The following is a 16477-nucleotide window of genomic DNA, read 5'->3' on the forward strand; positions in this document are numbered from 1 at the left end:
GCAATTTCACGGAAATCACATGATGTGTTCATGATTTGCAGCATTTTGTTTGAAACTGAGCACTCCTGCGAACTTTGGAAGCCAATCTTAGCCAATCAGGATGGAGTCTGAGAAATCTGAAAGACCCATTTCGTTGAATGGCTCTAGAGAGACTGTACCAATTTGCGTGATGTTTGGACAAAATCTGTAGGTGTACTGTCCAAAAACTTGTTTTGCACAAAGCGGCCTCCTGGTGGCGCTATAACAGGCCGTTCTGGAATTTTTGGGGCAGAGGTTCATCGTTGGCATCCAGGGAGTGTGTGTGCAAAATGTGGCATCGACCGGGTTAACAGTGCCGGAGATTAGCTGATCACAGACGGACGGACGGACGGACGGACGGAGTGCAAAACATACTCTCTCCCCATGCCTTCGGCCTGGTGGAGACAACAAATGAAGCATTCTGTGATCACCTAAACAGCTAAAAGGTTAGAAAAACACACAGGGCATCTTAAAAGTCCAACTAGGCAAATGCCTTGCTAAAAGGGAAGGTGTTACTCTTTAGTACCTTTTTTAAAGCATCCACGGATTGTGGAGCTCTCAGATGGTCGGGGAAGGCATTCTCTTCAGCAATTTCAGTTCTCAATATAATGTGTGACATAAAAATACACAGTTCCCATAGCCTGTCAATTAATAAGGGCGACTGTGGCTCAAGAGGTAGAGCAGGTCGTCCAATGATCCATGGGTCGGCGGTTCGAATCCCGGCTCCTCCTGGCTACATGTCGAAGTGTCCTTGGGCAAGACACTGAACCCCAAATTGCTCCCGATGTGCTGGTTGGTACCTTGCATGGCTTCCGCCGCAATCGGTGTATGAATGTGTGTGTGAATGGGTGAATGTAATGCACAATCTATGTAAAGCGCCTTGGATAAAGGCCATTTACCATTTACCATTTAATAATAGCCTACACTTGTAAAATAGTAGACACAATCCCAAGGGAACAGCATTTTAAATTAATAAACTCATTCTTATTCCATGCCGGTAAGAATAAATCTGCTTCAAAACATATTCATGAATATTGCAAGGATTGATTGATTGATTGATTGAAAATTGTATTCACAGTATTTTAAATGGGTACATTTTAAACGAAAGCACAAATCGATGCAAAAACTGCCACGAGGATGAAACCAGAAAAGTAGTAAGTACAGTACTAAGACTTGTTTACACCAGTGTCCTCCATTTACAATTCATCAGAACCTTTAAAGATGTAACCTACAAATATACACTTCTATGGAAAAAAAGGAAAACATGATATACATGGGATGACCCTAAAGCGTTATTCATAGTCTAATATTTCCGGTGGTGAGGTGACCACCGAACTACAACATGACATCACTGAGCCGCGGTGAAGAGCAAACCACCGCTCTCCCCAGCCCTTCTCTCTGTTTTTACTCACCACCGTTCCACGTTATTACAGCTCCGGTGGTCACCTCACCCCCGGAGCGGTGGTCACCTCACCACCGGAGCGGTGGTCACCTCACCACCGGAGGGGTGGTCACCTCACCACCGGAGGGGTGGTCACCTCACCACCGGAGCGGTGGTCACCTCACCACCGGGAGCGGTGGTCACCTCACCACCGGGAGCGGTGGTCACCTCACCACCGGAGCGGTGGTCACCTCACCACCGGAGCGGTGGTCACCTCACCACCGGAGCGGTGGTCACCTCTCCACCGGGAGCGGTGGTCACCTCACCACCGGAGCGGTGGTCACCTCACCACCGGAGCGGTGGTCACCTCACCACCGGGAGCGGTGGTCACCTCACCACCGGAGCGGCGGTCACCTCACCACCGGGAGCGGTGGTCACCTCACCACCGGAGTGGTGGTCACCTCACCACCGAAAATCCCGATGAATAGGCCTTAATAAGGTCTCAGAGGCAAGTACAGGTCATGTTCTACTTGCCCAAAGGTCATGCCCACTTGCCCAAAAAGTAAATCCTCCATTATAAAATGACAATCACCGTTCAATTTAACACTTACCGTATATTCTTTTAAAAGAAAGGTACTCAAACTAGAGCTGGTTGTCTGGGTTTAGGAGGACCTGCCGCAGTGCAGTGGTGTCCTTGCTGAAATCTCTGACACAGCGGTTTGGGGGTTGTAAGGCCAGATATCCTGTCTCGTACGGAGGTTTCGGGGTTGTAAGGCCAGATATCCTGTCTCGTACGGAGGGCGATAGAGTTATGCTGAAACCTCTGACACAACGGTTTCGGGGTTGTAAGGCCAGATATCCTGTCTCGTACGGAGGGCGATAGAGTTATGCTGAAACCTCTGACACAACGGTTTCGGGGTTGTAAGGCCAGATATCCTGTCTCGTACGGAGGGTTTCGGGGTTGTAAGGCCAGATATCCTGTCTCGTACGGAGGTTTCGGGGTTGTAAGGCCAGATATCCTGTCTCGTACGGAGGGCGATAGAGTTATGCTGAAACCTCTGACACAACGGTTTCGGGGTTGTAAGGCCAGATATCCTGTCTCGTACGGAGGGTTTCGGGGTTGTAAGGCCAGATATCCTGTCTCGTATGGAGGTTTCGGGGTTGTAAGGCCAGATATCCTGTCTCGTACGGAGGTTTCGGGGTTGTAAGGCCAGATATCCTGTCTCGTACGGAGGGCGATGGAGTCTCCCGCTAGGAGCGTAGAGCAAATGATTAGTAACTCAGACGTCAAGGACAACAACCACTCTTATATATAGGGTCTCTGTTCAAGGACAACAACCACTCTTATATATAGGGTCTCTGTTCAAGGACAACAACCACTCTTATATATAGGGTCTCTGTTCAAGGACAACAACCACTCTTATATATAGGGTCTCTGTTCAAGGACAACAACCACTCTTATATATAGGGTCTCTGTTCAAGGACAACAACCACTCTTATATATAGGGTCTCTGTTCAAGGACAACAACCACTCTTATATATAGGGTCTCTGTTCAAGGACAACAACCACTCTTATATATAGGGTCTCTGTTCAAGGACAACAACCACTCTTATATATAGGGTCTCTGTTCAAGGACAACAACCACTCTTATATACAGGGTCTCTGTTCAAGGACAACAACCACTCTTATATATAGGGTGTCTGTTCAAGGACAACAACCACTCTTATATATAGGGTGTCTGTTCAAGGACAACAACCACTCTTATATATAGGGTCGGCTGAATTTTGTCACGATGATGATGCCAGTCGGCCGAATACGAATACCTGTCACGATGACGATATGGAGTTTGTACATTGACCTGCTGTCAGCACTATAGATATCTCTGTTGTCTCCATATATGGAGCTCTAGGTGAAAGCCTTTGTTACAGGCTGTGTGATAATAAATGTCATACCTCAATTTGTATGCCAAATACCTACATAGAATATTATATGACTATGGGTTGGGTTCAAACTTCACACTTGTTACAACAAGTGTTGCAACCGTGAAAACAGCACATTATAGGTAAACAGTGTTCTAATTTTATATTCCACAGACCAGAAAGAAGACTTGTGTTGTGTTCCTAGACAGTTGCGTCAGTTTATTTTATTTAAAAATCACACTCACTGAAGTGAGCGGTGCCTTACATCACACAATGATGACGTCTGATGATGTCAACAACTTGACGTCACGGACATTCCGTGCTCAGACAGACGGACGGACAGACAGACAGACAGACAGACAGACAGACAGACGGCTGCACCGCTCAAAAAAAGTGACATAGTGCCATATGATGACTTCACATATCGTCATACATCATCATCACACATCACATTCCGTGCTCAGACAATCAAATCATCTCAAATAGGAGGGGCTAGCACCCCTCAAAAAATTAGACCACGTCAGATTATTGCATGACATAAAAGAGTAGCTCAGTTTACCCTAGTTAGTAGTTTGACATTTTCTTCCATATTTTGATGACATAGCATATAGGCTAATGTTATCCATTTTCAATGGCAGTGTTGTTTAATGGCACCACCAGTGACACTGGTGGTGTCTCCACCAGGCCAAAGGCATGGTGATATATATTATAGTTTTGCACTCCGTCCGTCCGTTACCAGCTAATCTCCGGCACCGTTGTTGGCCCGATCCATGCCAAACTGTGCACACACACTCCCTGGATGCCAACGATGAACCTCTGCCCCAAATATTTTTTACCCCTCTATCACACGGAACTCTGTTTTTTGCTACGCCCAAAAATAGTTCCATGTGATAGAGGGGTCAAAGTTGAACGAAAGTTGCACTAATATTTTAGAAATACAATACAAATGACGTTTTGTGAATTAATTTACTTTTACTGCGTGGCCCCCTGTGCCCCCCACAAAATAACCGGAACTACTTAATATTGACCAAAACCAGAGCAGAACTCCCACCACGGGACTCGGTCAATCAATGAATACAGTTGCAACCACTATATTAATGGCAAGTATTTCATACAGCGTAAGTTAAAAAAATCTGAACTATCCCTTTAATTAAGTTAAAAAAAAATCTGAACTATCCCTTTAAGTAAGATGACATGTCAAGTACTGTAAGTAGTCACGTCACTGATATAAATATACATCTTGTAGTAAATGTATGTCATTTTTCACGGACATGAGAACATCAACCTAGCCCCCAAAAATCCGGGCGCCCTTCACTTCATGGTCATACATTACTGTGATAGAAAGCACTTTGGACACAGGTCTCATACTTTAAGAATACATTTATTACATATTTAGCATCATTACATAGCACAGCAGGCAGATCATAAACAAGAATAAGAGGACACAGAGAGAGAGAGAGGACAGAGGACACAGCCAGCCATTAATATTCTTGTTACGTTCAACACACACAAAAAAATCATTCCAGATTAACGCCCTTGCCAGCAAATCTCCTCTTTCCTCTGCAGCCTAGCTAATGACTATGTGCCCCTCAGATCAAAAATGCCCCAGCATCAGACATCACAGAAGTGCTGTCATAGACATTTACCACTGACATTTGCCAAGCTCATCCAACAGATGGTGAGCTTGGCATTCTTGTGGTGGCACATCATGCCGAGCTTGTGAATGGTGACAACGAGTACAGTGCTTCCCAACCTTTTCTGGATCAAAGTGGCTGCGTGCGGCCCACACGTTTCGCTGCCGTGTTAAGGTCATAATGAGTGGGCTGCATGCGTGCGTCGGTCACCCGTGTGCATTTTCAGTTTATTTTTTATCCTCAATCAAACGATTTTGTTTCAGTCTTTTGAATCAGTGGTGTTTCACTTTAATTTATTGGTACCACAATGAAAACATGGCCTACAGCACTTATCCTACCCCCTTAGATAGCACTTTTTAGACTTAGATAGCATTTGAAACAGACTTATAGCATGTCATGTAGACAGCACAATAATTGCATTGTATGTAGTCATAGCACTTCATAGTACATATGTATAGCATAGTAGGCTATAGTATATGTATAGTTTATATGTATAGTGTCATTATATAGATATGTTCTAGTTACGTTCTTAGCTTACGCATGTTTCATGATAAATGCATTTTATATATGTGATGTATTCCCATGCTTTTGTTCTTGCCTAATGTAAATCGCTCTGGATTAAGAGCGTCTGCTAAATGCCTAAATTGTAAAACGCAAGTGAATAATCACACGGTTTTAATGAATAAAATACAGTGAAATGTTTTTAAAACACATGTTTTGTAACATTTAAATGTCATATTGTCATCAAAATCTTAGTCCCCAGTGGGTCCCGGCCCACAGGTTGAGAATGGATGCTATATAGGCCTACTTGTGAAAGTTGTCTATTTATTTAGGGATCAAATTCACCCATAGAGTTTGTCATCAGATTCAATAGATTGGTTAAAAAATTGTGAGGTGTAACAGTCGTGATAACATCTTGAGAAGAGTCGTTATTTATCATTGATAGAATACCATCCATATGCAGATTCAGACATCCAAATCAAATGTAGTAGTAGTAGTAGTAATAATTATAATTGTATTAATATAGCACTTTTTAAAACATGAGTTAGAAAGTGCTGTACTAAAAAAAATGGGACAAATTGCACATTAAAATAGCAAAATAACAATTGGAGAAAGGTGTTAAAAAGCGAATACAATTTGAACAACGAATAACCATAGAAGGATAGTATATCAAAAGACAATATTATTTACACGATTTAACTATTTCTATCCAGTTGATCTCATTGGAAAGGCTGTATTTAAATACGGCCTCTAGAGGTCTGTCTAAGCACAATGCACTGTCAGATACGGCCTCTAGAGGTCTGTCTAAGCACAATGCACTGTCAGATACGGCCTCTAGAGGTCTGTCTAAGCACAATGCACTGTCAGATATGGCCTCTAGAGGTCTGTCTAAGCACAATGCACTGTCAGATATGGCCTCTAGAGGTCTGTCTAAGCACAATGCACTGTCAGTTAACATTGATTTGATTAAATCCAGATGCTGTGGCAAAGGGCCTGCATGGGATTAACCCTTTCCCCCACTGGTTGGCCAAAGGCCTGGGATTAACCCTTTCCCCCACTGGTTGGCCAAAGGCCTGGGATTAACCCTTTCCCCCACTGGTTGGCCAAAGGCCTGGGATTCACCCGCTTCGAATGGGATCAGTGTATTGAAACGGGGAAAATCAGGTGCAATCAGGCCTTTCAATAGACTGAGTAGACGTCTACCCGTCTACTCAGGTGCTCAGTAGGTTGATTCCTTCCTATTGTGTAGGTTGATCTGTGCAGTTTAATGCATCGCATGCAGCTACTGGAGCGGTGCCGTGTCGTTAGTCAGAAGGTTCCTTGTTCCGAAATTACTATCCCTATCTCTAATCCTAACCTAAACATAACCGCAAGCACGGGAGCAGTGCATGTTCGATGTTCGACGCGGTAGACACCACGGCTGCATTGAAAGGAATGATCACCTACTGAGCTCCAGTAGCTGCATGCGATGCATTAAACTGCACAGATCAACCTACACAATAGGAAGGAATCAACCTACTGAGCACCTGAGTAGACGGGTAGACGTCTACTCAGTCTATTGAAAGGCCTGATTGCACCTGATTTTCCCCATTTCAATACACTGATCCCATTCGAAGCGGGAGTGGGATTAACCCTTTCCCCCACTGGTTGGCCAAAGGCCTGGGATTAACCCTTTCCCCCACTGGTTGGCCAAAGGCCTGGGATTAACCCTTTCCCCCACTGGTTGGCCAAAGCTCAAACACTGAGGTCATTTAATACCACTATACCATGTGGGTGAAAGTGCATTTACTCAAATACTGGACTAATTTAGAGCTCACAACAAACACGCCACACAATGCAACACCTTGTGAGCTTTTAGATCTGCTATTTTTGAAATAGCATTTTGAAAACAATGACTTACATTTACTTACTGGTATACTTTACTTTTGCCGATAGTTTTGTTGTTTTGTTTAATACAATCACAAAAACATACACACCATGAACGGGAGGAATATTGAGAGACATTCACAAACATAAATACTATGTACACATGCATGCACAGATGATGCTTATATACACACACACACACACACACACACACACACACACACACACACACACACACACACACACACACACACACACACACACTATAGTCTCTAAACAGATACAAGCATCTGCAGGCAGTATAATTTCATTTCATCAAATTCAATTATACGGAAATAAAAATGATATCGAAAGCAAAGACTGAATGAAATATTCCATTTAGGAGTCAGTCCGCATCCAAGAAAATATAGGATATATAGTTGAATTAATTCTGTGTAGATTATTTGAATAAATCATGTAGATTAGTTTTTAAAAGAACGTGTGTGGAAGTTATAACTACAACCTTTAAGCATGTTTAGCACTTTTAAGTAACTTAACCAATAGAGAGTATGCGCATGCTTAAAGTGAATGGCACATCGAGTGGCAAATCGAGTGGCAAAGCAACAGGCAAAGTGAGTTTAATATTGTTTAATGCAATCAGATATGACTTTTCTGTTTGGATGTATGGGCTGTCAAGGCCAGAAAGTAGTTTTTTGTCACTCATTAGGAATTCCTGCATAACTTCCGGGTTTGATGATGATGTCACGCGCATACCCTCTATACTTGGTTGACCGGAGTGCCTCAGAGCTCTATACTAGATCTATCTGTTTTCACTCTACACTAGGATCTCTTCTCTGTAAAATAGCAGATCTACAAGCATACAATGTATCGCAGTGTGACTCAGTGTGGCGCATTGTGAGCTTGTAGATCTGCTATTTTCTGCGAAGGCTTTGCAAGTTTGCCCAGAATACGGATGCTAGGGTTGAAGCACTTTTAAGCACTGGACTGGTTAACCCATGTTATGCTTTAGCTATTGAAAAATAGCAGATCTACAAGCTCATAGCGCGCCACCGAGTGGCGCGCTATGAGCTTGTAGGTCTGCTATTTTTGAAAAATCGAAGAGCGACAGAAACATAGCTTTTTCAGAAAACTGTCAGGATGTAGAAGACATTTTTAGAATCTGATCTCAGGTCAAAATGGGTTAAGCACCGGTTAAGCACATAACTACAACTTCACTCCCTCACCTCACAGGCAGACGCATGCACGCACGCACGCACACACGCACGCACGCACGCACACACGCACGCACGCACGCACACCACGCCCTCTTCTCTCTCATGACTTATAGTACCTTTATCGTGCGACAGTGTCCGACCGGCTACAGTATCACGACAGAGTACAAATTATGCATCAGTCCTTGTCAGAAATGGACTGTCACCTTAAGTGCACTTGCTTACGCAAGCCTCTCCATCCCCCTCTCTTCACATCTCCTTGGTCCTGGCACGTAATCTGCCCAGATTTAGACCTGCTGCTTCTGTTTAATAAATCCTCCAAGATTAAAATAAGGCTTTACTGCTTCTACTTTTGTCTTAATGTACATATATATTTATATTATATTTCTTTCCCAGCAGAATAAAAAAATTCTGCTGGGAAATAAATGTGTGTGCGTGCGTGTGTGCGCGTGTGCGTGCGTGTGTTGCGTGCGTGCCGAATATATTATAGTATATTCATGTATACATTTATTTTGCCAGTTCAGGTTTATTGCTTGAACTCACTCTGTCTCAACGCCCTCCCTTGTATGCTGTACGCAAGGGAACAAACTTCCTTGTGAATGTGATGACTGTCAGCATCATTTCCCTTCTACCCAAGAAACACCATCCCTGCAGTACCAGCTCAGCCCATCTGTGGCGCTGTTGACACAGAGACTAACCTTCTAATATATGTATGTATGCATCTGTCCCATCCTGTATCAATTCCAACCTGCCTTGTCGCGTCTCAATGGCAGACAAGAGCCAGTGAAAATGTCCAGGTTCCTCAAGAAATTGCATTTCAGGCAAATCACCTTTCCATGTAACCACTTCATAGAGATGGGCTGGCGGTGGCTCAGGGGTAGAGTGGCCGGATGGCAACCGCAAGGTTCCTAGTTTGAACGTGGGTTCAGAGCCATCTAATAGAAGAGTTGCGATGTTGAGGCAGAAACCGAGCGCTCGAGCGCTGTTCATGCAGTCTGAACTGAGACAAGCTGGAGTTGGAAATACATTGTTTTCAACGAGGGCGGCGCAAATAAGAGCTATTTTAAGCATGTGTGCAACATGACAACTGTTTTAAAGTATTGTACAGTAACAACAAAAGTCTCTTTAATGTTTATGTTGTAAGATTACTACAAAACAATCTAAAAGCTGGGCTGTTGCCTGAGTCCAATGCATTTCTGCCTACTTCCGGTCCAGGACTTGTCCCAGTTGGTTGTCTTCATTCTCAATAGAAGTCTATGTAGGAGAGCCGCCATTGGACTGAAGCCCCATGAAGTGAACGCAGTTTGCGTAACTCTGTCTATATCTAAGGCTCTGCGTGGATTCCTCCAAGTGTCGAAGTGTCCTTGAGCAAGACACTGAACCCTGAATTGCTCCTGATGAGCTGGTTGGTGCCTTGCATGGTTTCCTCCGCCATCGCTGTGTGAATGTAATGCACAATCTATGTAAAGCGCCTTGGATAAAGGGGCTATATATAAATGCACCATTTACCATCATAGAGATTGAAGCAGCTGAAGCATGATGTTTGAACCCATTTCGGGCGGGAACCCCTTTTGTAGCCTCGATACCCAGGCTTTAATTTCGTCTGCGCGAAAAATGAAAGCCTGAATTTACGCATGGGCTGCACTGGCCTAAACGTGGGAGTCAACCCTTCCGCGTAGGCGTCGCTTCAAATGATGTGACGTCAGGGCTCTGAGCGGTGTGCACCCGTCAAACACCGTGAGGAAATCATTACCAGTGGAACTTCAAACGAGGCTATGCGAGGAAAATGAGGAGAATGGCTGAAGAACCCACCACACCGTCTAAGAAAAAAACCAACGTGTGCCGACTCTGTGGAAATAACTTTGACAGTCCGTTAGAATGGTATACTCCAGCAACCAGTGGTTTCTGTTTCTGGTCGACACAATAACAGTGCTGCACTGGGGGGGAGGAGAGACCAGGGCTGACGGACAGATTGGTGAACCAATGGTGGGGGTGCGTAAATCTGAGCCACGGCCCTCCCATCTAGGCCAGAAAGGTCTAGCGTTAGCTCAGGCTACCCCTTTTGGTGTTGTAAGCATTCTGTTCTACTTTAGCTATTTTTTTTGTAATCGTGAAAATGTGGCGCAAATCTTTGAAAATATATTCTTTCAGAGCGAACGTTTTACTAAAATCGTTGCTTCGGGGGGGACGTCCCTGGAACAACATATTTTCAGATGGGGGTCCAGTGGGTCCACGGCCAAATACAGATAATGCTGGGGGTCCTTGACATGAAATATTGAGCACCACTGACACACTGAAACATAGGTATTTCAGAAAACTGTCATGATTTAGAAGACATTTTTTAAATTTCGATGTCTAAATGGTTTAAACACACTATTCATGCTCCCGAGGTCAAAAGGACATGCCACACATGTTGTGCTCCTCCTTTTAGCATACAGTAGGCCTAATGTAATGTGAAATGTGCGACAGGGTGAGCAAATCAATAAGACACCGCTGACCGCTTTGTCCTTCCCCAGTGAGTGAGTGTTGAAAGGTCAGAACAATTGAAGGTTGATTGGCTTCATTTATTTTATTTCTATTTACTTAACCCATTTAGACCTGACACCACACCAGATGTTTATATCAGTCGTTCTCAACGAACTCAATGAGCCTAAAAAATTATATATAATTGGCCGCCGACCCCCATGTTAAAATATGTTGTTCCAGGGACCTCCCAGAAGCAGAGATTAAAAACGTTCGCTCTGAAATAATATATATTCCAATATTTGTGCCACATTTTCACAAGCTCGTAGCGCGGCACCGAGTGCTGCGCTACGAGCTTGTAGATCTGCTATTTTTCAATAGCTAAAGTATTACATAGCTCATGACCCGGGCATTACAATCTATTCCTATGATTTTTATGTGATTACACAACACAACAGCAACTTATTATCACATTACAGATAGCCTAACTGTGTCAAATTGACTTGTAGAACTCTGTTCAGGCTTATTCAGCAACTATTACTAGAGTTGTCCCTATCCGATCACGTGATCGGAAATCGAGGCCGATCACGTGATTTTAAAATCATCGGAATCGGATCGGCAGCAAAAAAAACGTGATCCCTAGTATCAATATTATATCCATATCATGATGGATATATCGTCTGTGATTTTGGATATTTTACTATATGGCATAAAAATCGGTATCGGCAGATACTCAAAATGTAATGATCACAATCGGATCGTGGGCAAAAAGGCGTGATCGGGAGGGACGTCCCTAATTACTACCAGACTTCTGCAGTGTGCAAATAATCGGTGTGATGGAGATCTTCTCTATTTAGTCATCTATCATCGATTTCTGAAAAGCATATTATTCCTGGAACCAGTGAGTACACAGTTCCCTGTAGTCTGAAGACCCACCTCTTCAGACTCCATTTTAGCCCGTAGCACTTGTTGCCGTAGCACTTGAAAAAAATTGGATTCCCCTGAAATAAAGGTTTCAATCAAACTTGTTGCCGTAGCACTTGCACTAGCCTTGAGGACCTTACGTGCGTATATGCAAAGGCTGAACTATGTAATTTAGATAGCATATTTTGTAGACATAGCATTCTGTACAGATGTCCTACTGTTAGACAGATGCTATAGGTTCAGAGCTTCCTTTTGATTCAGGATTTTATTTTAAGTATTACCATGTGTTGTTCTTGCTTACTGTAAATCGCTCTGGATTAAGAGCATCTGCTAAATGCCTAAATTGTAAATTGTAAAAACAGTGTGTCCATATTGTCCTGAGCAAAACAAAAACAAAGAAAAACCTTATCAATACTGTAGAAAGACTCTGTTAGAAGTAAAAGTCTGGAAAATCTAAATTTACTTCATACCAAATTATTGACATAAAAATGTATTTTATCCATTCTGGACGGGAACGCCTTAATTGGTGTTTTAAGCATTACTAGCCCATTTTGACCTGAGATCAGATTCTACAAAATGTCTGTTTGAAAATGACAGTTTTCTGAAAAAGCTATGTTTCTATGTCTATGTCTATGTTCTTTGATTTTTCAAAAATAGCAGATCTACAAGCTCATAGCGCGCCACCGAGTGGCGCGATATGAGCTTGTAGATCTGCTATTTTTCAATAGCTAAAGCATAACATAATGCTAACACCAAAAGGGGTTCCCGCCCAAAATGGGCTAGACCTGTACGTGCCCGTCGCAGTCGGCCACCGGCCTACTTGGGAACGTTTCAACTTGGGAACCTAATGATATACGTTGTCATAGCACCCGTTTTAACTGTCAGCCGGTGTCCCACATGGAGATCTGTGTATGTGCCTGTGTGTGAAGACTGCAAACTGAAAAGTGTACTTGGCAATCAATTCGGCCCACTGGCAGAGCCTGATTGGTTGAGCCTCAATTGGCTGAGGCAGAGGCTGGAAATTGCACAGGTGAAAGGAGTTGGCCTCATTAGGCCCACTGGCAGAGCCTGGCCCAGGTGAAAGGAGTTGGCCTCATTAGGCCCACTGGCAGAGCCTGGCCCAGGTGAAAGGAGTTGGCCTCATTAGGCCCCACTGGCAGAGCCTGACCAGAGCCTTTTGTGGTGGTTCTGGAGAACCGTGGGTCCGACCGACTCGATACCTGGCACTGCACTCCCTGTGGGGGTGTGGAACGCGTGTGAGCTGCGTTCGCTTCCCGCGTTCACGCGTCTTACTTGTACTTTAGTTATTGAAAAATAGCAGATCTACAAGCTCTTAGATCTGCTATTTTTGAAAATATCGTGAAAATGTGGCACAAATCTTTGACTATATATTCTTTCAGAGGGAAAATTTTTAAGTCAAATCATTGTGGGAAATGAAATGAAATGAAATGATTACTATATTTACCCAGGGTATCTGGGCTAAGCTCAAGAACTTGTTTCCAGCCAGGCCCTGCTCATAGAACACATTTCATCGTAGTGGTTGATGCCTTGTTCAAGGGCACTTCAGCGGTGGTAATTTTAACGTGTTGGATGGCTGATTCGAACTAGGAACCTTCAAGACCGCGCCGCTATCCGTTCGGCCACCGCTGCCACTAAGGAGGTTCCTGGAAGTTGGAACAACAGATAGGGGTCGGTGGCCAATTACATATTTTTGGCTTTTCAGAAAACTGGCAGGATTTAGAAGGCATTTGTAGAATCGTAGTCGAAATGGGTTTTAGTGCCAAGAGTAAAAGTACAGAATGCAGAATGTCCCGTATATCTACAAGCTCACAGCGCGTTGTGAGCTTGTAGACCAGCTATTTTCAAATTGCCAAAGTTTAAATAGGGCTGAAGTGGTTTTGTAATAATAATTCAAATCTATAAAGTAACTAGTAACAAAAGTTTTCAAGTAATTGTAGTGGTATAAGTACAATATTTGCCTCTGAGATGTGGGAGTATAGAAGTAATTAAGGATTGGAATTTGGAAATACTCCAGTAAAGTAAAATATCCTCAAAAGTGTACTTAAGTACATGTACTTGAGAGTAAATGTACTTGGCTTCTTTAAACCACTGGTGGTGCGATGGGGTCGAGCAGATCACGGCGTGGGGTGTTGATTTTTGAACATTTTAATTAGAGATGTCCCGATACTATCGGTATCGGGGAAAGTATCGGATCGGCCCTTATTTGTCATATCGGGTCATATTGGTATCGGCGAATATGCCAGTCTATAACCACCGCTCCGACACGGTTAAGGGGTTGATACTATGGCATGTAAATAAAATGTTGGGACATGTGGAGTTTGTTTTGGAGTTGCCCAAACTGCAAGTTTACATTTGAGTGAGGAGTCTGCTATAAACGCAACACGAGATGATTTCGAAAACACAGGACATGATGTTAGGTCCAAAAGTGCCTAAGGACTCTGCAAGGCAGGGGCGTCCTACTCCCTGAGCCAGGCTTGCACTTGACCGCATACCTAAGGATCGAAGACTTGAGCACTATATATATAGCTAGATAGCTGTAAACACAACACGAGATATATAGCTAGATAGCTATAACCACAACATGAGATCACAACATTGGTATCGGTATTCGGTATCGGCTAACACAGAAATTATCTGGATCGGATCGGAAAGCGAAAAAAGTGTATCGGGACATCCCTCATTTTAATTCATAATTTAGTCCCCGCTTGGGGGGGACACACTGTACATTTGAGAACTTTACGTTGCAAGTTTGTCCTCTGCATTGAACAACCTAATTACCAGGAGCTGTGGGTGCTATAAATACAGTGCCCAGGGAGCTATTAAGGGTTAAACGTCTTGCTCGGGGACCACTCAACACATGGAGTGGGTGGTCCAGGCCAAGGAGGGACCAAGGGCCAGGGGGGCGAACCCGAACCGAACCGGGGGGTGGGGTGGGTCTTCTTCTGATTTCCAGATGGCGCCTCCCCTCCCCTCCCCACCCACTCAGCTCTGGCTGTTTAATCCAATCAGAACGATGCTTTTGCATGTTCACCCATACAGTGTAATGAATGACGAGGCCCGAAATAGGGACGCTGCCGGGGTTACTGTGGTCCAGATTTACGACTCGCTGTGGAAGGCATTCAACATGGCGACAGCAGGCTGCAGGCACCTGGGTGGTAATCACTATATTCATGCAATGGCAGCAGATGCTGTTGTTTGGACAGTAGATGCAAGATTTGAGCTATATACTTTGTTTTACATCCCCGAGAGTCAAATTCTTGGGTTTTATTGGCTCCTCGATATTAACACATTTAGGCGAAATTTAAAAAAAAAAGTCTTCTGAAAGAATATATATTCAAAGATTTGTGCCGCATTTTCACGATTTTTCAAAAATAGCAGACCTACAAGCTCGTAGCGCGCCGGTGGCGCGCTATGAGCTTGTAGATCTGCTATTTTTCAATAGCTAAAGTGTAACATAATGCTTAAAACACCAAAAGGGGTTAAAGTGTCAAGACATAATGGAAACAATTTAAAAAATAAATACTAAATAATAATATCACGCCATGCATGTTTATACTTTACACATGCAGTACACACATAAGTACACACACACACACACACACACACACCATCACATCACATGTATGCATGTATGTGTATGTATGCATGTATGTACGACGTTGTAGGTACGTATAAATAATTCAAGTATAATTGAAGTAACTAAGTACATGTACTCAAGTACTGTACTTAAGTACAATTTTGAGGTATTTGTACATTACTTCTACTCCACTGCATCTCAGAGGCAAACATTTTGCTTTTACTGCACTGCTTGATGAGTGCTCTCTATATTTTGGTATAGAGGCTATACTACATATGTTATGCTTTAGCTATTGAAAAATATCTACAAGCTCGTAGGCTTGTAGGTCTGCTATTTTTGAAAAATCGAAGAACGACTGACATATAGAAACATAGCTTTTTCAGAAAACTGTCAGGATGTAGAAGACATTTTTAGAATCTGATCTCATGTCAAAACGGGTTAAGTATACATTTTGATACCGACATTGCTCTGTGGCAGCGGTGGCCGAACGGATAGCGGATCGGTCTTGATACCGGAAGGTCGCCAGTTCGAATCAGCGGTCCGACACGTTAAAATTACCACCGCTGAAGTGCCCATGAACAAGGCATTGAACCACTACGATGAAATGTGTTCTATGAGCAGGGCCTGGCTGGAAACAAGTTCTTGAGCTTAGCCCAGATACCCTGGGTAAATATAGTAATCATTTCATTTCATTTCTGTGCCCTTATGTTTCCATGTACTGTATGTAATTGTATTTTCTTTTCTGTTTTGGTGTCGTGTCAAATGTGTGTACATGTGTTCTGCATACAAGGCTGCTGGGTCGCAAGACAAATTTCAGTGCAAACTGAAATTTTGCACTGTATTTTTTTTCTCCATATCACAAAAAAAATACATTGCATGGATGCACCTGGGACGTATCTTCAGTGATGTTTCCAGAGGTCAACGGGGTTTCGGGGTCTTCCAACATCATACCCCTCACTCA

Source organism: Electrona antarctica, assembly GCF_951216825.1.
Source record: "Electrona antarctica genome assembly, chromosome: 21".
NCBI lineage: Eukaryota > Metazoa > Chordata > Actinopteri > Myctophiformes > Myctophidae > Electrona > Electrona antarctica.